The following is a 21,390-nucleotide window of genomic DNA, read 5'->3' as shown; positions in this document are numbered from 1 at the left end:
GAATCCCAACTACCTGGTGAGAGAATTAAACATCACTGATACGTATGTTATGTAACATTCACTCATACTGTCTTGAAGCAGGTGAAAACCGATCACGTGCAAACCTTTATCTAATACCTTCTTTAGTTAACAGTTCTAGTTCATGATTTAATCCTCATAGTCCATCCAAGTTTCTGACATGAGATTCTGCTGGAGTAGAGGAAACTCCTGAGAGAAAATCAGTCTTCCTAAGAGTGTATTTTCTCAGTGTTACCAGGGCCTGCAATCCACAGGAACACAAAACAACATTACTGAAGGGCATGATTGCACAGTCTTTTTCACCTCTGGCAATAATTATATGTTTCTCCTTGTCATTTGGTTTTACATCGAGGCTCAGCACTGGCCAAGCACAAGTAATCAGATCAGGAATTAATGCATCACAGAGCATAGGGAGACTCAGGCTGTTGGTGTGTGCAATCTCGTAAAGCAAGGCATTAAATTGCCAGAAGAGATGATCAGTCAAGAGAAGGATGGTGATGCAGTCTCAGACACAGCTGGAAGTCCATCTTCCAAAATGTGCGACAAATTGTTAGGGTAATGGTGAAGTCCATTGTCCTGCAATGCACAGATACCCAAGAAGGACTCAATCCTTCGCAGGCACTTTGCAAAAGTAGCTGCTGAAATATTCACAAGCAAAGGAACATATGTAGACCATTCAGCTCCTCAAGCCTGTGCTTCCATTCAATGAACTCATGGCTCATTTACATTCCAACTCCATCTACCTGCTTTTGGTTCATATCCATTAATAGTCTTGACGAATCAAAATCTACAGACACTGTCCCACGTTATGAGATTCAGGTACGCCAGTTAACTTAATGCACATGCAATGAGGTAAAGACTGGAAGCCTTTGTGGGGTTGTCAAGTGAAACCTGTATAGATCCATTTCTCACAACCTGTATTAGGGGCTTTTGTGGTGCATTAGTCATGTCCCTACCTCTAAGCTGGGAGGCTTGGGTTCACATCCTAGCTGCTTCAAAGGTGAGTAATTATATCACTGAACAAGTTGATCAGAAAATATTCACAACTAACAGCAATTTTAGAAGGTCGAATTTGAATGCAGAATGCAAGGTTAATGGCAGGATTGTTGGCAGTGTGGAGGAACAGAGGGATCTTGGTTCCTATGGTCCATGTCCATAGATCCCTCAAAGTTGCTACCCAAGTTGATAGGGTTGTAAAGCAGGTGTATGGCGTGTTGGTTTTCATTGGCATGGGAATTGAGTTTAAAAGCCGTGAGGTTATGCTGCAGCTCTATAAAACTCTGGTTCGACCACACTTGGAATATTGTGTTCAGTTCTGGTCGTCTCACTATCGGAAGGACGTGGAAGCTTTAGTGAGGGTGCAGAGGAGATTTACCAGGATGCTGCTTGGACTGGAGGGTAGGTCTTTTGAGGAAAGGTTGAGGGAGCTAGGGCTTTTCTCATTGGAGCGAAGAAGGATGAGAGGTGACTTGATAGAGGTGTACAAGATGATGAGAGACATAGATAGAGTGGATAGTCAGAGACTATTTCCCAGGGTGGAAATTACTATTATTAGGGGGCATAATTTTAAGTGATTGGAGGAAGGTACAGGGGAGATGTCAGAGGTAGGTTCTTCACACAGAGAGTGGTGGGCATGTGGAATGCGGTGCCGGCAGTGGTAGTGGAGTCAGATACTTTGGAGACTTTTAAGCGACTCTTGGATAGGCACATGGAGGATAGTGAAATGTAGGGTATGCAGGGTAGCTTGATCTTAGTATGATAATAGGTCGGCAAAACATCGTGGATCGAAGGGCCTGTACTGTGCTGTACTGTTCTATGTTCTATGTTCTAACAGCAATGACAAAACTTGTGATTGTGTCTCATGGGCTGTCATATATTTGTAAAAGAATAGAGTTATAGAGTCATAAAGCATGGAAACAGACCCTTCAGTCCAACTAGTCCATGCTGACCACATTCCCAAAGCAAACTAGATCCACTTCCATGCATTTGGCCCATATCCCTCCAAACCTCTCCTATTCATGTACTTATCTAAATGTTTTTTTAAATGTTGTAACTGTAGCAGCATCCACCACTCCTCTGGCAGTTCATTCTACATATGAACCACTTCCTGTGTAAAAAAGTTGTCCCTCACGTCCTTTTTAAATCTTTCTCTTCTCACCTGAAAAATATGCCCCCTGGTTTTGAACTCTCCCACCCCAGGAAAACACTCTGGCTATTCACCTTATCTATGCCCCTCATGGTTTTATAAACTTCTATATGGTCACCCCTCAACCTCCCAAGCTCCAGTGAACAAGTTCCAGCCTATCTTTATAACTCAAATCCTTCATTCCAAGCAACATCATGCAGTACAACAGAGATTAACAGTAATACAAATGTACCTGATTTAAGTTACATTTATTGATTCTATCTTCAAAGCAACAAAGTAGTATTTAATAGTGCAATACATTTGTGTGAATTAAACAACAATGTGCAGAAAAGATGAAATAGAGCAGGTGCATTCTTAGTATCGGTTGTCCATCTAAACTGCTTTAAGTGGGATATGCTATAAATTCTGTGAAATGTATGAAATGTGGATAGCATTATAGGGAACTGTTCTCGAGCAGACTGCTGTTACATTATATTCTCTATTTAGAAGATTAATACAAAAATAAATGTGGGTCTTAAGAATAATCAGCAATTCAGATTGCCATTAAATTCAAATCAATATTATTATAAATGCTTCCCTGCTGCTCTGTGTATAAGCTCAATTTATGATCATGGACTTTAGACAGTCTGAACCATGTACTTTTAAGAGCTGCAACAGAAAAAAAAAAATCATTAAGCAGTTACATTTCATCAGATTAAACTGTCCATTTCTCTCTAATCAAAGTCAAAACTACAATTCAGTCACGTAATTATTATCTGAGATGAATAAGTCACTCACAAAGCTACCACATTTCCACACACTGAAGTAGTTGTAATTCTTCAAGCTGTGGCAATTTCCTACCATGGTTGTAATTTCAGGGAATGTATGTTCACCAGGTCCCAAAGACTTAACAATTTAACCATCGGACAAAAGCATCATACAGGGAAATAATTCCATACATGTAGGAAATTGTATTTTTTTTTAAAGTTGCCAATATTTTAAATTGTTTCCTTAATGATAATCATCCCATCTTTCCCATCTTTGAAGAATATATTTAAATGAAAGAGAGCTACAGCCTTCCAAAAGATGTTTAATGTTTATTGCCTTATATGTTCATATACATGTTAATGTTTTTGAACTATTTTGGTGTGTCTCACCTAAATTGGCTCCAGTGCAGCAATGACTCTATTTACATAACCCTATCTTTTATTTACAATTCAAGCATGACATGCTCCCCTCTATCTCTCCGGACTAAGCCTCCCAGGTCACTGTACTCTTCTAACCTATCCAAAAATCTCCTTCTGTGGCAAGATATCGAATCTTGCTTGATAATATTCTTGTAAACCCTTTCAAAATTCTGTTATGTTAAAGACATATAAACACAACTTACACTTACAGTAATTGACAGTCTGAGTCAAACCATATTAATTCAATGCCAGCACTAGTAGTAATGTGCTATAATCTACTTGAGTGGAACATTATAGTGAGATAAGGCTTAGTAACTGTTGTAATTCCCAAATTAAAATGTGTAATCCTTATCAGGTCTTTCTGTAAACTGTAAATCAACTTTCCAATATTGCATGTCACAGGAATTAATATTGGAATAAATTCAAGTTCCTTTGAAGGGTGGAATCTGAAATTAAGTGAAAGGTGCAAAGATAATAAATGATATATGCACAAACACATCCAGCTTGTGTTTATTGTGTCAATAGTTCATTACATCTATGGACTCCAAAGGTACTTTCCAATCGCATTTCAAAAAGCAGTATTACAAATCCAGTATTTTACATTTAAATTTAAGTATTGAATCAAATCAAATAACTTTGCACATTGTTAATTCAGTTCCTGAATTGCTAAACAGACAAATTACAACTATGGCCTTAAATATTCCAAATACTCTTGATCTCTGCCCTGGGTACTGTACGTTGCAATATGGATCAGTAAAGCTTGTTATATCATTCTTTAAGATGTTTCTTGGAACCTACCTCGTGACCAAGTTTTTGGTTACTTGTCCTAATTTTTTCTTTATGTCTTGCTTTGACCACATTCCTGTGAAATGCTTTTCAACATTGCATTACATTGAAGAGGGGCGAGGCAATGGTGGGGGAGGCGATGACCTAATGATATTATCGCTGGACTGTTAATCCACAAACCCAGATAACATTCTGAGGACCCAGGTTCGAATCCCACAATAGCAGATGGTGGAATTTGAATTCAATAAATATCTGGAATTAAAAATCTAATGATGACCACAAATCCATTGTCAATTGTCAAGATAAACCCATCAAGTTCACTAATGCCCTTTAGGGAAGGAAACTGCCATCCTTATCCCATCTGGCCTACATGTGACTCCAGACCCCAGCAATGTGGGTGACTTTTAACTGCCCTCTGGGTAATTAGGGATGGGCAATAACTGCTGCCTAGCCAGCAATTACCCTCATCCCATGAATGAATAAAGGGAAAAAGAAAGATGGAAACATATTGACAATTTCTATTTGTGCTTTGGGCTCACGAACTCTAATAAATGCTACCTTCCCACTGATTGATTGATTTTATTGTCGCATGTATCGAAATACAGTGAAAAGCTTTGTTTATGAGTGGTACAGGCAAATCACAGCAATTAAAGGATGTACAGATCAAAAAGACTGTTCCTCCTCCTTGTATTCCAAGGAAGTGTACTCATTGTAGCTCTTGTTCACAGCTTGTCTTTCCACTGATTCCATCCCAGCTAAAACCTGCAAGAGGTGAACTTGCTACATAATCAGTAGAGATCTACAGGGGTGAGCTTTTTTTTTATAATATTTTAACTCCTTGATAGTGGATCAGGTGGATGCCTAAGGAAAATTTGACATCAATGGCTTTAGTGGAATTGACATTCTCCGGTCGTCATGGCTTGTCATGCCATTGGGTGGAGATTGCCAAATAAGATTATGTAGTTGTCAACAGCATACTGATATTCTCAAGTTAAGCTTTGATGTGAGCACTCCTCATCCCAAAAGGCCCTGCGGTGAAGAATACAAGATATTAGAGATAGAGCTGTGAACCTAGAAGCCATAGTGTTGAGGGATGTGCGGGTTAGTGGGTTAGCCATGGGAAATGCAGGGATACCTTGGTGGCGGATGGGGGGGCGCGGGGTGGTGGGACGTTCTTTGGAGGGTCAGTGCAGACTCAATGGGCTGAATGGCCTCTATCTGCACTGTAGTGATTCTATGAGTTTTGTCAATCAAAACAGTCAATTCTCTGAGTGTAAAGCAGTCACAGTTTTTTTTCAGGAGCTTGAGAAATACAACATTGCTGTTGCTGCTCTTAGTGAAACCCAGCTCCCTACAGACAGCTTGGAATGAAAGGAAGGAGGAGGATACACTTTCTTCTCGAAGGAAAAACCAGAGTTCACCACCAAAAATACAACTGCTATGCTAACAGGACTTCCAACTGGCTCACTGAATGGCTAACAATACTACTTCTTCAGCTTAATGGCAACCAATGGAGCGCAACCATTAGTATTTAAATGGCCATGCTCAAATCTACTGGTATAACCATGTAGCTCTTCCAACCACATGTGGATTCTGTATTAGTAGCCATCCCAAAACAAGACAAACTGTTTCGACTAGGAGGTATTAATGCTAGAATTAGTTGCAACTTATACCATCCACTTTATTTTTTCCTTACAACATGCTTTATAGGCTCCAGTGATGTTAGTATGCAAGGGCTTTGGGATAAAATCAAATCTATGATCCAAGAGACTTACACCAAAGTTGTCAGGCTTGAAGCATACAGACACCAAGATCAGTTTTACAAAAATGATAAAGAACGATAATGAAATTCACAAAATTCTCAATCAATAATGTTAGGTGTTCATTACAAATCAAACTGACCCTATGTCACAGTATAAATGTGACAAATACTTACTACTCACATCCAAAGCTCAGTGAATGTTGCATGAGATTAGAAGTCAGTGCTGGGTAAAGAAGACCAATAAAATCTAACATTATACGGATCTGTACAACATTCACAACTTCTGGGGCACCAAATCTACCTATGGATCAGAAACAAATGCTTCCTCCTCAATAATGGTTGATTATGTGACTGGAAAGCTTGAATTTTTTACCCTGGAGTGTGGGAGGCTAAAGGGGTGACCTTATAGAGGTTTATAAAATCATGAGGGGCAAAGGTAAGGTAAATTGCCAGGGTGGTGAGTATATGGAACAAGCTGCTACAGGAAGTGATAGAGGCAGGTGCAATTACAACATTTAAAAGACATTTGGACAGATACATTGATAGGAAAGGTTTAGAGGGGCATAGGTCAAACACAAGCAAAGGGGAAACGTGATTGGCATGGGCAAGTTGGGCCGAAGAGCATACTTCTATGCTGTATGACTCTATGAATCTAAGCCTATACTTTTCTCAATGCTAATATAATCAGCCGAGATCTTTGGAAAGAATGCAAGTGAAATCTTATCAACCTGGAGTCCGGAGTATCAATCTAAACAATCAAAATAAATTATTTATTTACTTCAGAGATATGTTTGGTCATGCTGCCAACTCTACTGAGATATAAATCCAACAGGTCAAAAATAAGAGTTCTGGACAACATTCCTGTATGGATCTACGATATTGGTGGTCATAACCTCTCAGAACGTTTTATGAAAAAAGTCTTGGACTGAGGGCTACTACCTCCTGATTTTCAAAATGCCATCATTATTTCACTTTTCAAGGAAAGTGGTGAATCAATTTGTGGTAATTACTTATGAATTATTTTCTTTCTGTCTACTGTGAGGATGGCTGTCACATGAATCCTCCTGAACCACCTCCTATCAGTCAGTGAATTCATCCTTCCAGAGATTCAGTGTGGTCCTGGCTATCTGGGAGAAGCAAAGATATGATTTTTGTTGCTTGACAAATTCAAGGAAATGGCTTGGAATGATACAAACAGCTCTTTACGGCCTTCATTGGTTTGGCAAAGTCTTTTGATTCCATCAAACATAAAGCCACTAGGAAACTCCTCAAGAAACATGTGTACCCAGCAAAATTTGTTACTATCCTGGAACTCCTGCCTGATGATAATGATAACAACTGATTTTTTGTGATGAATTGGTGACTGAGCCCTTTCATATCTGAATATGCATCAAGCAAGGCTATGTGACCGCCGAGGTCACTTTCCTATTTACTTCATCCTGGTCATGAACTCATTCATGATCAATTTCCACATAATTGAGCTTTGAGACATCAGAACACCTTTCAATCTCCACAGACTAACAGTTAAGACTAAGGTGACTCTTCAATACATCCACACACTACACAGTTGTGATCACGTTAATAGCATTATTCAGGCTACATTTAACATCATCAACTGGCTATGCAAGATTTACTGTTCTTCATTCATTCCAGTCTATTGTATTCACTCTTCGCAGTGTTCTGTCCTCTACACTGGGAAGATGAAACACCAATTGAGTGATTGCTTTGCAGAACATCTACATTCTGTCCATAAAAATGACCCTGAGCTTCCCGTTGCCTTCTTCTTCAACATAGCACCATGTTCCTATGCCAACATTTCTGATTCAGGCCTGTTGCAGTGCTCCAGTGAGACCTTGGAGCCTCTAGGACTCAACATCGAGTTCAATAACCTTAGAGTCTGATTCCGTCCTTCCATGTTATTTGCAGATAAGCACCTCCTGGTTTTGTTATGATTTGAGTTGCTTTCAGCACAGCCTACCCATTCTCTCCAACACTCAACTCTCACTTTTAAAAAAAAATTCACAGGATGAGGGCATCACTGGCTGTGCTAGCATTTATTATCCATCTCTAATTGCCCAGAAGGCAGTTCTGAGTCAACCACATTGCTTTTGGTCTGGAGTCAAAGCTAGGCCAGACCGAGTAAGGATGGAAGTTTCCTTCCCTAAAGGATAATAATGGACCGATGGGGTTTTCCAAAGAATCAACAATGGTTTATCCAGTTGTTCTCCTGTCCCAGCCTACTATCAAAAATCCCATTGTCTGCTTGCCCATTTTTTTGTTATCTCTTTTGGTCTCTGGACTCTATCTCAATCTATCTGCTGATTTCTGTCCTCCTCCCCCAACCTCGTCTTTAACATAAATATCACCTTTTCTCAGAGTCATGACACTCAAAACATTAACTTTGCTTTCTTCCCACAAGTGCTGCCAGGTCTGCTGGGTTTTCCAGCATTTTCTGTTTTTGTTTCAGATCTCCAAAATCCGCAGTTCTTTGTTTTATTTTTACTATCACCATGTTGATTTCCCACTCAACACATGCAAGACAGAGTCCTCCACCAGCTCCCTCTGAAAGAGCTCCAAAAGCTCCAACTATTGTTACTGATGGAGAAACTGTAGATGCCATTGAAAATTTCTCAGATCTCAGCAGATACTTTTCTGAAAAAGTCACCATCCGAAAAGAGATTGACTGAATCAAATGTTTCAACAAAGCCTTCCAAAAATTGTGCAACTGGGTCTTCAACATCAGTGATCTCCATAACAGGACAAAGGCTTTAATCTCTAACATTATTAATGTAACCACCTTCTATGTGTCGGTGAGACTTGGGTCACCGACTGAAGGCGCCTCTGGGTCCTGGAGAATTTTCTCCAGTAATGTCTTTGCAGGATACTCAGAGTAAAGTGGTAAGGCAAGTGATCAAACTTCAGCATTCTCAATGAAGTCAATTCCACCAAATTCACAACCACAGTCATGATAAATTAGCTCTACAGGTCTGGATACAAGGTTTGCATGGCAGATAATCAACTTCTAAAGCAAATCATCTTTTCACAGCTTAAGGATGACACACAATCTCAAGGAGTACAATCCTGTTTTAAGGACAATCTGAAAGCCTGATTGAAAAGAGGAAGAATTAACCCGGATTTGTTGGAGGAATTTGCGGTATGTCATAACATGTGGTGACACCAGCATCCAACTAGCCATAACACTGTCGAAACGGATTGTGTAAACTCTGCTGTGGAGAAGTGGAAGAAGAGACAGTAGATCACAAACTCAAGAACTCCATCCATCCTTCTTCTACAGAGCAACTCCTACCCTCTCTACCCAAAGACCTGTGGCTTTGGGATTGGCATATTGAGACACCTGAGGACACACAAATCATGATGTATGTTACATGCCATCCTCATTTTGCTGCATTAATGACAGCAATACATTGTTGTTGTCATGGACTCTCTCAGAAAAAAGCAAATGAATTCAATGCTAGCACTGCTCACTAACTTATAATTCCAGAGACATAAATTGGTTCCTTTTGTAAACATTTGTTTGCATTCTCTTTCAGAGTGTGAAACTGTCACTGGCCAGCTGTAAATTTGATATTTTGGCCATTCAATAAATCATTTTTAACAATGAATTCCAAGCCTTCATGAAGACTTTCATGTAGGTCTATATGTCTTGTTTGAATTCCGAAGTCACTGGTTAATGTAAACAGCTTCAGCAGACTCTTTGAAATAGTTACTTATTTCTTACAGACTAAGATTCTTTTCTCTGAACATTCAACAATTCAATATAGAAAATGGATAGAAAATAAGAAAGAGTCAACAGCGGTCTCCAGAAGTTTTTAAAAATTATACTGCCTCATGTTAAAACCTAGTTAGAACTAGTTCCCACTCATTTTTCTTTTCAATCAACATTCTCTGTTGATGGTTGGTTTGCACTAGACTCCTTGATTCAATTTCAATTCAATATCCAAGCAGGTGCTTGCCCTGCATATGGCAAAAATTTCATGCTGATTTGTCTACAGTGTCCTTAGAACATGGTGGCACAGTGGCTAGCACCGTTGCCTCACGATGCCAGGGATCTGGGTTTGATTCCAGCCTTGGATGACTTGTTGTGGAGTTTGGGTGTTTCCTTGTTTTGGTGTCAGTTTCTACCCACACACAAAAGATGTGCAGATTAGGTGCATTGGCCATCCTAAATTATCTCGGAGTGTTCAGTGATGTGCAGGCTAGGTGAGTTAACTATGGTAAATGTGGGGTTACAAGGATACGGTTGTGTAGGAGCAAAATCCCTGACTGAAGACAAAGACTCAGGAGGCAGATAGAATTCAGGTATGCGGCAGTCTTTATACAAGCAGTCATCGGATCATGCAGGGAGAGGACCACGGTGCCCCCTGAATCTGGCCTCGATGTGAGGACTCAATTATCCCCTTAATCTTTAGCTCAAATCAGAAGAAAGGTCAATGGCACTCTGATTTTCACAGTGGGATACAGTATTTTTGTGTTACAATAATCACATACGATGTGGTCACTGTGCCCTTCCCCTTGTTCTATGCGTCCAATCAATGATGGAAACTCATATGGACAGGCCTAGGTACCCCATGATCTCATGAATTTTAACAGATATTATAATCACCAGGCCTTGGGATCTTTCAATGCATCCTATTAATTTGCTTTCCAAAGTTATTGGCTGTACTCCTTCCGAATTGCTTATCTCTAAGGACTGCTTGAATGCTGATATTTATTGCATTCATCTGCTTTCTCTATCAAATTCTGATACTCTTCTTGTATTTTCCCACTGTCCTAATCGACCGGCCCAATTATAAAAAATGCAAAATACAATTGCTTCTTACTAACTGCTATAAGATTCATAATATTAATTTTATTATAAAGTTAGTTTTATGTAAAGATTTTATATCTACCCTTACTGTTAGCACTCTTTAGCTAATGAATTATGAGGAATTTGATTCTTACAGGGTGCACTAGACATCCCTTTAGTGATAAAAGAAAGCTTCTCATGGCTAATTACCTTTCACCTATATATTTAAATCTTTTCCCCTAATGCTGTTATGAACTTTATATTTAGTTTTATATGTATGGATTTATAATTAAATTGAAATCTATCTCTCTGATTATCTGAAGAATTTTTAACCAGAACCTACATCTTAATATTGTGAATAATTTCAAAAAGCCAACTAATTGCTGCAAAATGCCATTGTATGGTGTTTTCACAGCTGCATGATGAGCTAGGCTGATTGTCTTCTGGGATCATTTACACCCCTTGTCCGAACTAACTCTGTTCACCTAATGGCACAACATCCTTTCATTAATGAAACTAGAAACAATCACTATCGTAATTTAATGAACTTGTTTGATCCTCCAGATTTTTTATGAACCATAATCCCATTAGTTCATCTGTGTTTGTTATTGCAGGAGTCTCCTTTCCTCTTCAATGTTTGTTGCAAATCTTCAAACTGTCTGTCCTTCGACATTTCTCATCGAACTGTCTCTAACAAATCTTCTCGCAGATGTTGTTTGTTCAAGGCTCCCTTTTGCGTCAGAGTAGCCTCTTCTCAAAGGTACCATTGTGTCTTACTTAAATACTGGAGCAGGTTTTTAATTCTGTTTAATCACTTGTCAGCCATTTCCTGCAGCAGTAGAGGGACAGCTGAGCTGCCAGCCATCCTGAGTCTCTCCAATATGGGCATCCCTAACAGGTAGGATGCTCTTCTGAAGGTCGGTGCAGACCCAATAGGCCAAATGGCTTCTATCTGTAACATTGGGATTCTACGATTTATCTATAACAATAATTAAGTTACAAAATCTTCCAAGCCAATACGAACAATTTGTCTTTGTTCTCTCCTCCTATAAAGAAAGCAGCCATAGAGAACATAGAGAACATAGAACATTACAGCACAGTACAGGCCCTTCAGCCCTCGATGTTGCACCGACCTGTGAAACCAATCTGAAGCCCATCTAACCTACACTATTCCATTATCATCCATATGTTTATCCAATGACCATTTAAATGCCCTTAAAGTTGGCGAGTCTACTACTGTTGCAGGCAGGGCATTCCACGCCCTTACTACTCTTTGAGTAAAGAACCTACCACTGACATCTGTCCTATATCTATCACCCCTCAATTTAAAGTTATGTTCCCTCGTGCTAGCCATCACCATCCGAGGAAAAAGGCTCTCGCTGTCCACCCTATCTAATCCTCTGATTATCTTGTATGTCTCTATTAAGTCACCTCTTAACCTTCTTCTCTCTAACGAAAACAGCCTCAAGTCCCTCAGCCTTTCCTCATAAGACCTTCCCTCCATACCAGGCAACATCGTGGTAAATCTCCTCTGCACCCTTTCCAATGCTTCCACATCCTTCCTATAATGCGGCGACCAGAACTGTACGCTATACTCCAAGTGCGGCCGCACCAGAGTTTTGTACAGCTGCAACATGACCTCATGGCTCCGAAACTCAATCCCTCTACCAATAAAACCTAACACACCGTACACCTTCTTAACAACCTTATCAACCTGGGTGGCAACTTTCAGGGACCTATGCACATGGACACCGAGATCTCTCTGCTCATCCACACTACCAAGAATCTTACCATTAGCCCAGTACTCTGTATTCCTGTTACTCCTTCCAAAGTGAATCACTTCACACTTTTCTGCATTAAACTCAATTTGCCACCTCTCAGCCCAGCTCTGCAGCTTATCTATGTCCCTTTGTAACCCGCAACATCCTTCTGCATTATCCACAACTCCACCGACTTTAGTGTCATCCGCAAATTTACTACCCATCCTTCTACGCCCTCATCCAGGTCATTTATAAAAATGACAAACAGCAGTGGCCCCAAAACAGATCCTTGCGGTACACCACTAGTAACTGAACTCCAGGATGAACATTTCCCATCAATCACCATCCTCTGTCTTCTTACAGCTAGCTAATTTCTGATCCAAACCGCTAAATCACCCTCAATCTCATGCCTCCGTATTTTCTGCAATAGCCTACCGTGGGGAACCTTATCAAACGCTTTACTGAAATCCATATACACCACATCAACCGCTTTACCCTCATCCACCTGTTTGGTCACCTTCTCAAAGAACTCAATAAGATTTGTGAGGCACGACCTACCCTTCACAAAACCATGTTGACTATCCCTAATCAAATTATTCTTTTCTAGATGATTATAAATCCTATCTCTTATAATCCTTTCCAACACTTTACCCACAACCGAAGTAAGGCTCACTGGTCTATAATTACCAGGGTTGTCTCTACTCCCCTTCTTGAACAAGGGGACAACATTTGCTATCCTCCAGTCTTCTGGCACTATTCCTGTAGACAGTGATGACATAAAGATCAAAGCCAAAGGCTCTGCAATCTCCTCCCTAGCTTCCCAGAGAATCCTAGGATAAATCCCATCCGGCCCAGGGGACTTTTCTATTTTCACACTTTCCAGAATTGCTAACACCTCCTCCTTATGAACCTCAATCCCGTCCAGTCTAATAGCCTGTATCTCAGTATTCTCCTCGACAACATTGTCTTTTTCCTGTGTGAATACTGACGAAAAATATTCATTTAGCGCCTCTCCTATCTCTTCGGACTCCACGCACAACTTCTCACTACTGTCCTTGACTGGCCCTAATCTTACTCTAGTCATTCTTTTATTCCTGACATACCTATAGAAAGCTTTAGGGTTTTCCTTGATCCTACCTGCTAAAGACTTCTCATGTCCCCTCCTGGCTCTTCTTAGCTCTCTCTTTAGGTCCTTCCTGGCTAACTTGTAACTTTCAAGCGCCCTAACTGAACCTTCACACCTCATCTTTACATAAGCCTCCTTCTTCCTCTTGACAAGAGATTCAACTTCTTTAGTAAACCATGGTTCCCTCGCTCGACACTTCCTCCCTGCCTGACAGGTGCATACTAATCAAAGACACGCAGTAGCTGTTCCTTGAACAAGCTCCACATTTCAATTGTGCCCAGCCCCTGCAGTTTCCTTCTCCATCCTATGCACCCTAAATCTTGCCTAATCGCCTCATAATTGCCTTTCCCCCAGCTATAACTCTTGCCCTGCCGGTTCAAAATTCAACTCCTAATCTCAATTCACAGTTCCAAACCACAAAAAGGGACTAAAATAAGAGAAAATTGCCGATAGTCTCTTCAGAGTACTGAAGTGTTTTAAATAGGATAAAACAACTTACAATAGTACCTTTAACAGGGTGAAACATCAAATGCAAGCATTGTTTGAATATCAAGGCCACATATGGGAATATTAGGGCAATTGGCTAATTGGGTTCTCAAGAAGGTTGCTTTTATGGAGGATTTTGAAAGATGAAAGCAAAGTAGCTATGCCAATCCAAAGCCCCATCTGCCCTTTCACATAAAAAAAAAATCCCATGGCAATATTTAAAGAGGCAGGAAGGAATTATCCCCAGTCTCCCACCCAATATAGTTTTTCCTCAACCAACATCTCAAAAACAGACTACCTAGTCGTGATCCCACTGCTGTTTGTGGGAGTTTATTTTGCAAAGTTGTCTACTGCATTTTCTACATCACCACAGTGACTACAGATCAAATGAATTGGGAAGTCCTGAGATCTTAAAATGTGTTATATAAATGCCTTTTATTTCCCTTAGCGAGATTTAGGGAGGAAATTCCAGTGTTTAGGGCCCCGACAATTAAATGGAACAATTCAAATTAGAGATAAAAAGACATAATTACAGGTGTTCAGCTATTGCAAATGTTTTTAGGTTTAAAAAAGGCCCCAGCCTTAAGAAGAGGTTAGGCTATGGTCGTATTTAATAATAAAGATCATAATATCAATACTTAGGCAGTGCCAAACCAGGAGGCAATGTAGCAAGCACTAGAGTGATGGGTGAATGGGACTTGGTATGATTATGGACATGAACAACAGAGCTTCGGATTATTTCAAGTTTGTGGAGAATAGAATGTTGTAGAGGTGCAGTTAAAAGTGTGTTTGTGTCATTATTGTTGAAGTTTGGTTGGTATAATGATAAGTGTTTTTTTGCTATAATACTTCACCAAAAATGTTAACAACAGGAAGGGCTTCCAACAGATAAGCAGCACATTTGCTGACAAATGCAACAGGGTTATCCTTTAGCATATTCATTACATGTCAAACCTTAATCATTGATTGAATTGGTGTTTTTAAACTAGTGTTTATCACTAAACTATGACCACATCAGAAAATAAAATTTTAAGATAACAACATCTAAATTAATACTAACATGATATTATCTATTTTCTAGTTGGGGTTACATCTGCAGTTTCTTTTTGTACGTAGGGTGGAAACTATGTTAGATTAATGATCCAGTTTGGTATGGTGCAGTTTGTAAAAAGTTAGATGTTTTATTTGGTTCAAGAATCAAGCTATAATTTGATTTGTTTTTAAAATTATATTATGCAACATTGTTATTCTATCTATTGCACCATATTAAATGAGTGAGCCTTTAACTTGTCTGTCATATCTATCATATAGTAAGTTTACTTTACTGATACAGACGACTAATAAGTTAACAAAGAATCTGTTCACAGCTATTAATTATAACACTGGAGTTTCAGTTTAGTTAGATTCTTTGTTACACCTACACTTTCCCGTAAGCTATTACCACCTTTAGAACTATTCCAAAAGTTGTAGTTTATTTCCTGTATAGCTTTGGGCAGTCTGGCATTTGCTAATCATAGATACTAATCTTCTACAATACATCAACTTTCTCTTTGTCATATTATCTGTTCCTTGTCTTTTTATATTTAGCTTGTTTAACACGTGTTTTTTCCAGTTCTCAAAATACTGGTTAGTCCCTGAAAATATTTTTACCTTCATTCTTTTTTCTTGTTTTTGTTCCATTGCATGTAGTTCAAATAATCTTGGAAATATTTCAGAAGTATTGAGAAGAAATGAGTGTGTGTCTGATGGTGGAATAACACCAATGCTGCCAGCAGCTGTCCATAACTTATTTCTGAAGATGTTGGATAACTAAAACCTTTGATTCCCCTTGATGCCTGTTATAAAGCAGAGGTTGACCCCCATCCCCACTCCAAGCACTAACACTGAAATACCCAAAGAGGAGAAACTCACCCTATAATCTGTAAAAGGAGTGTGAAAAGTGGTATAATCTGCTTTTCAGCAACTTCTAGTAATTTAATAAAAGAAATCTCTGACAAGTAACAATTTATTAATTTAACTCAAACAGTGAACAAATTAACTAAATTACTAACAAACCAAATAGACCCCTTCTAACTATTAACTATTCCCGAATAAAATAAGATTCTAATGGTATGCTGTTCCAATAAATACAAGTCCCACTTATATGAATAAAAAAAGCGTAGAATGTAGTCTCTCAAGATTACAGCTAAGTTACATGTCTTGTGGAATGCTCTCATTGTTGATTTGGCTGTCAGGAATGCCTTCCCTATCGATTCTTCTGTCAGAAATATTAACTAGTTGTACCATTAGTAACTTAGATGGTGCTTTCTCTAAGACATAGAGGATACTGTGAGAACCAGTGATTCTTTCTTGAGGGCGGAAGGCTTTTAGCTCTCGCAGATGGCAGTTAGCTCTCCCATCTTTGTTCAACTGTCCCCTTCTTTTATATACCTGATAACATATCAAGTTCTTATAATATGATTGGTCCTATGTTGTAAGAACCATCAGATTTAAATTTAATTGTTTTTTGGTATCTAAGTGCCTGATTCAAATTGATTGGCTAAATTTAAAGCTTGTTGTTTTGGTAACAAAACAAAACTGCTGCTTGGCCTGCTAACTGTATTGCCTTCCGACATAAATGTTTCAACCTTGGGTGCTCTCTGTGTACTTGCAACCCTTCTAGGCGCTGCCCACAGACATCCACTTTACATCTCAAAGCACAGAAAAAGCACATCATCTTTTAAAGGGACCATGCAATCCTCACCCCTCCCCCAGTATTTTATAAACACCAAATTCTAATTTTCTGTCTCCCAATCCACAAGTCCTTGACACAACTTCGCAACAATGCCCAACATAAGAAATCACAAGCTAGGTCCAGAATTTATCACTTTACGTGTAACTTCACCACTGAGTTCAAAGATAACAAGTGTATAGCTCTAGCTGTATGTCACTTGTCGATTTGGGGAAGCATCCATAAACAGATTGGAACAGTAAAGGTTGCCAACTGTGGCTTTTGTGCCAGAAGATCATAATTGAAGTCCTTCCCAGAGGCTTGAGCACATGATCTAGGCTGATACTTCAACAGAGTACTGTGACATTGAAAGTGAACACCACTATAGGCCTAGAGGTTGTTTTCTCATTAAACAAGGATAACTGGTGGCGATTTTAATCTGAAGGTCACCACCTCAAGCAAGGTTGAGAAGGTAGGATTTTCATGGTGACTGCAACTGGTACAGCAATTGAACCTCTGCTGCTAGTATCACTCTGTATTGCATTATAGTTTGTGCCAAAATTATGAAAATGGTCCACAGACGAGTCAGCAGCAGTCACATCCATGGAATGTCCCAGACGGTGTCATCAACATGCTGGGTATGTGCTGTCCATCAACAGGACAGAATGGTAGCATGGCAGTCTAATCGGATGGCATTGTCCTACAAGTCTTCAACATTGACTTATGCCATCAGGCAAACATGAGTGAGGAAACACCCTGTTAATTACAAATGAATGCTCTTGTCCCTCAGCTAATGAACAGTTGCTTCCATGTTCAACCTTTCAAGGATGCACTGAGGATTTCAAGAGCACAACATGTTCTCGGGGTGGGAAGACTTCAGTAACTAACAGCAGTTCAGCAGCAGCACTAAAGACTGGGCTCACTGAGTTTTGGAGGACATATCTGCTCGGTTGGGTGTATAGCAGGTCGTGAGAGAACTAACAAGTAGGCAAATACTTACTTCACTTTGTCCTTATCAATGTAGGTATTGCAGATGCATCTGTCTGCAGCGGCATCAATAGGCGTGGACATCACACTCACATTGTGGAGAAGAAATCTTCTCTTCATTTTGAGGATACCTTCTGTCTTGTGGTGTGGCACTATGGCTGCGCTAAATGGGGTAGATCTCAATGTGATCTGGCAAATCAAGCCTTGGCATCTATAAGGTGCTGTGGACATCAGCAGCTGAACTGCATTCAAGTTCAATCTATAGTCTCATGGCCCATCATATGCCCCCTCTACCATTATCATCAAGTTGGGAGTGATGAACAACTAAACAAATAACAGGAGGAGTTCTGTGAATTTCCCTATCATCAACAATGGGGGAAATGCCCGCCCATTCATATTCAGCCAGAAGCGTTGAGTGGATGATCCATCTTAGTCTCCTCTGGAATTTCCTAACATCACAGATAGCAGCCTTCTGCTAGTTTGAATCATTCTGGGTGAGATAAAAAAAAACAGATAAAAGCACAGGATACTGAAAAAGCTAAGGGCTCTCATAATCTTCCAGCAATAGTAATGAAGATATATGCTCCAGAAGTAGCTGTGCCTTTAGCCAAGCTGTTCAAATATGACTGCAGAACTATATCTATACAACATTATGGAAAATTGCTGTACTAAGAACTGTCCATAAAAAGCAGAATGAATCAAACCCATCAATTTCTGCCCTATCAGTCTATTCCATACTTACAGTGTAGTGATAGATCAGGCCATCAAATGTGCTATCATGTAACACTTACAAATGAATAATCCGCTCAATGATGCTCAGTTTGGTTTTGCCATGGCCACTTAGCTTCTGACCTCAATACAGGCTTGGATCTGGACAAAACATGAACAAGAGAGTTGAATTCCAATGATGAAATGACTTTCATCTTAAGGAACAGTTAGCTGAGTATGGCACCAAGGAAGTATGGAGTCTATGGGAGTGAATTGGAAAATTCTGTGCTGGTTGGCATCATGCCAGCACAATGGAAGCTGTTTGGGGATTTTTGGAGGTCATTTGTCTCAGTCCAAGGATGTCTCTGCATGACTTCCTCAAGGTAGTGTCCTAGGCCCAACCATCTTCAGCTATTTCATCAATGACCTTCCCTCCTTCATCAGTTCAGCTGTGGAGAGGTTCACTGATAATTACACACTGTTCAGCACCATTTGTGGCCCCTCAGATACTGATGAAGTCCATCGCCCCAAGCAACAAGACCTGGACAACATCTAGACTTGGGCTAATGAGTTGAAAGTAACATTTGAACCATACAAGTGCCATGAAAAGGCCATTTCTAACAGGAGAGAATCTAGACATTGCCTTTTGACATGTAATGTCATTATTATTACTGCACCTTGCAATATCCACACTCTGGGAGCAGCGTTCCTCGACTTTTCTTTCCAACTCCATGGACCATTAAACTCCATGACCAACAGTGACTTCCAGAGCTGGAAGCCAGTGCCACAGGTGATGTGCTGACATGCTGATCGCCATGCAAGGAACTTTGGAGCGGCTACACACGCATAGCCACGGAACTTAGAGGCATCATTGTCTGGGAATTACCACTGAACAAAAACTGAACTGTACCAGGTATGTTAATGTTCTGGTGACAGGAGCATATCAAAGGCTAGGAATCCTACAGAGTCACTCACCTCTTGTCTCTCCACTTTTTGTCCACCATCTACAAGGCACAAATCAGGAGTGAGATGGCATACTCTCCTCTTGTCTAGATGGGTGCGGCTTCAACACTAAAGAAAGTTGACCACATTGAGGACAAAACAGCCTACTTGACCCATCCACCAAATTTAACCACGACTTTTCCAATAGCACACAATGGCAGCAATGTGTATCATCAACAGGATTCACTGCGTTGACTCACCAAGCCTCTTTCTCTGATACTTTTCAAACACATGACCCCAGCTCTAAGAAAGACAAGGGCAACATAAGCATGGGAACACACAACCTTCTAATTTCCCAACAAGCCACAAACCATCTTGACATGAAACTATATTGCTGTTCCTACGCTGTTGCTATGTCAACAGTCTTGGAATTCCCTTCCTAAGAGTATTGTGGGTGTCACTGCAGTGATTCAAAAAGATAACTTACCATAACCCTCTCAAGGGCAACTAGTGATGGGCAATAAATGCTGAGCTGGCTAGTAATAACCACATGCCTTTGAATAAATAAAAAAATGCCTGGCAAATAGGTCAGTCATGCTTTTCTTTTCATTTACCACTAGAAATTGTAGTTTGCAATCCAATATGTCCAATCTTGAGGTTATAAAATTCTTCAAAACGCTTGTTCTATCTATATGATAAAAGATGTCCAAATCCAGAGTCTTCATTAATTTCTGCCCTGTTTGCTTAAACATACGATTATGAAGACATACTCTAGCTGATAATAAATCCATATTCAATAACAATTACTTCAGAGCAAGAAAACTTATGGTCTAAAGAATTTTGTACTTTGATTTATTAATTCATGTTCATGGATCAACAGCAAAGATTGAAAAACCATTAAAAATGGAACATTTTGCCCTCTTGTTGGGTCACTAGTGGGATTTTCGTTAAGTCACCAATGGATTTCTCACAGTATTAGTTATAGGGATCCAGGAGATAAAAATACTTCTTAATGTTGAACAGATATGTTACAGCCATTTTTCTATAGTTGCAATGTAAAGTGCTAAGCAGATGGGGACTAGGTGCCTTTAGATTATAACAAATTTCTTGAGGGTACTGTTGCTGAGGTCAGACGATTGGAGAGCGTCCTATCATAGCCTTGGGTTTGTGCCTTGTGGACAATGGAGCATTTTTGTGGCATTGGAAGGTGAAACAATTCCTGCAAAAGTCCAATCTTTATCATTTGATCTGTTTTACTTGTCCTGCCTTTTATGTGGCTGAACAAAGTTTATGGTGAAGCAAGAACAGAAAACATTGGAAAAACTCAGCAGGTCAGGCAGCATTTCTAGGGAGAAACAACATTAACATTGCAGGTGGATGGCCTTGCATCAATTCTGATAATGAAGGAGCCCAAGAGCTCCTACTCCCCCATGGAAAGTGGATGCATCTATTAGGGACCGTCGAAAAATCCCATTTCCCTGCGCCAATGTGGTTGACAGAAACCCTCCCTAGCTCTGTATGTGGTTATGGGGGTGCTGCTGGGCATAGTGAGTATCTGAAAATCAACCTGGTGGGAGTGTAGGTCTGGACAGGAATCCATTTGATTCCCCCAATCACTACTCAGCTCCAGTGCCTCTGTGTGCCAGTTCAAAAAGAGGGCTGCACCACACACCATTTCCATTGAACACTCTTTAGGGTGGAAAGGCCTCTTTAAGGATACCCTGAGAAATGCAACTTCTGGACGTTTGGATTCCTGACCATTTTAGCTGGTGGCTGCTGTGCAGAGTTCGCTGTCAACCTCAGGATGAGAAACCAACAGATAAGCACTGGTGATCAATATTCACACATTCATTTGCTTCTGACGCATACAAGTGTAACTAGTGCTTGACGAAGTATTTGTATTCCAGGTTGCAGGAACAGCAACTCATATTCCGCTTGGGAACCCTGCAGCCCAATGGTATCAATGTGGATTTCACGAGCTTCAAA

General features: G+C 40.0%; 1 protein-coding gene across 5 annotated transcripts in view; it reads left to right on the top strand.

The window, feature by feature from the left end:
• Positions 1-21,390, top strand: part of LOC109920333 (septin-9-like) — a 745,967-nt gene that overhangs the window by 251,077 nt on the left and 473,500 nt on the right. The window lies entirely within an intron of this gene.

This window comes from Rhincodon typus, chromosome 23 (genome assembly GCF_021869965.1).
Source record: "Rhincodon typus isolate 14 chromosome 23, sRhiTyp1.1, whole genome shotgun sequence".
In the NCBI taxonomy this organism is placed as follows: Eukaryota; Metazoa; Chordata; class Chondrichthyes; order Orectolobiformes; family Rhincodontidae; genus Rhincodon; species Rhincodon typus.
Note: the sequence above shows the minus strand (reverse complement) of the source record. Positions and strands in the feature narration are given on the sequence as shown.